The following is a 486-nucleotide window of genomic DNA, read 5'->3' on the forward strand; positions in this document are numbered from 1 at the left end:
CACTGCATGACAGGGGAGGTAGAGACAGAGATGCACTTTCTCCTTTACTGTGATAAATATTCCTCACAAAGAGATTCATTATTCACAGAAATGACTACATATATTCCACATTTTTACAAATTGAACCCAGAGGAAAAACTAAGAATACTCCTGGGAGAAGGAGCAATGGCTCCTCTTGCAGCCAAATATGTATTTTCCTGCCACAGCCTGAGGGACACTGAATAATAACATCTGCATAGTAAGCAGTAACTTACTTATTATTACTATTATTGTTATTACTATAATTATTAATGTTTATCATTCCAAATATGGGTGGTAATGGTAGTGATAACAGTTTAGTGATGGTTGTAGTAGTCGTAGTAATGATGATTGTAGTTGTAGTACTGATATAAAGAAGAAGATGACCGTTATTTAGTTATAAGTTAGTTATAGTTTCATTTTCCATAATTTGATTTTATATTTATTACATTTCTACTATTGACTGTT

Source organism: Oncorhynchus tshawytscha, unplaced genomic scaffold (genome assembly GCF_018296145.1).
Source record: "Oncorhynchus tshawytscha isolate Ot180627B unplaced genomic scaffold, Otsh_v2.0 Un_contig_7842_pilon_pilon, whole genome shotgun sequence".
Lineage (NCBI taxonomy): Eukaryota > Metazoa > Chordata > Actinopteri > Salmoniformes > Salmonidae > Oncorhynchus > Oncorhynchus tshawytscha.